Source organism: Amblyraja radiata, chromosome 25, assembly GCF_010909765.2.
Source record: "Amblyraja radiata isolate CabotCenter1 chromosome 25, sAmbRad1.1.pri, whole genome shotgun sequence".
NCBI classification, from domain to species: Eukaryota; Metazoa; Chordata; class Chondrichthyes; order Rajiformes; family Rajidae; genus Amblyraja; species Amblyraja radiata.
The window spans coordinates 29264997-29265571 of record NC_045980.1 but is presented as its reverse complement, the minus strand read 5'-3'; the positions used below and the strand labels follow the sequence as shown (position 1 = coordinate 29265571).

Here is a 575-nt window from a genome sequence, read left to right as displayed (position 1 = left end):
GTCCCCTGAAGCAGCCGCCGCCGTCGGGACCGGGACAGGGACAGGGACAGGGACCGCTCCCTTGGCCGAAGCCGCCGCCGGCCGCTCCTCGCCCCAATGTCCACCCCCACCCACATCACCATCCGACCCCCTGCCCTGCCGGTAGCTTCGCCTGCGGGGAGCGCTCCCCCTGTGAACGTCTCCCCTCGCCGCCCCGCATTTCAGCAGGGAAGTCTTGGAGTCGCTTTTTGTGATGGCAGAACTCATCTCGGACTTTTCTCTCTCTCTCTCCCCTCCTCCACCTCCCACACTGTGACTATCTCTTTAATGTATCGCCATTCAATTCACACCGCCTAGCCTGCTGACGGATGCGAGTCCTCCTGTATCATCGCACGGTGCAGAACAAGGTCTGCCCTTGTAAAAAAAAAAAAATCTGCTTGCATCCGAGAGTACCCATGTGACATAATAAACACAATCCCACAGAAGGGGGAGATTGGGTACCGATTTAATCAGTACTCTCCATGGCCCAGTTACATTACAGTTTGACTGACACCCTGAATTTTGAAATAATTCAGACTCAGTCACTTATATAGAGG

The 575-nt window shown here is 55.5% G+C and overlaps 1 protein-coding gene across 1 annotated transcript in view; it reads right to left on the bottom strand.

Annotated features, from left to right (window-relative positions):
- The window catches only part of cabp1 (calcium binding protein 1), a 59286-nt gene extending 59122 nt beyond the window's left edge, over positions 1 to 164 (bottom strand). The window contains exon 1 of the mRNA XM_033043667.1: positions 1 to 164. This exon is cut by the window's left edge and continues 306 nt beyond it. The gene's annotated coding sequence lies outside the window, so the exon portion shown is untranslated.
- Positions 165 to 575: the final 411 nt, after the last annotated feature.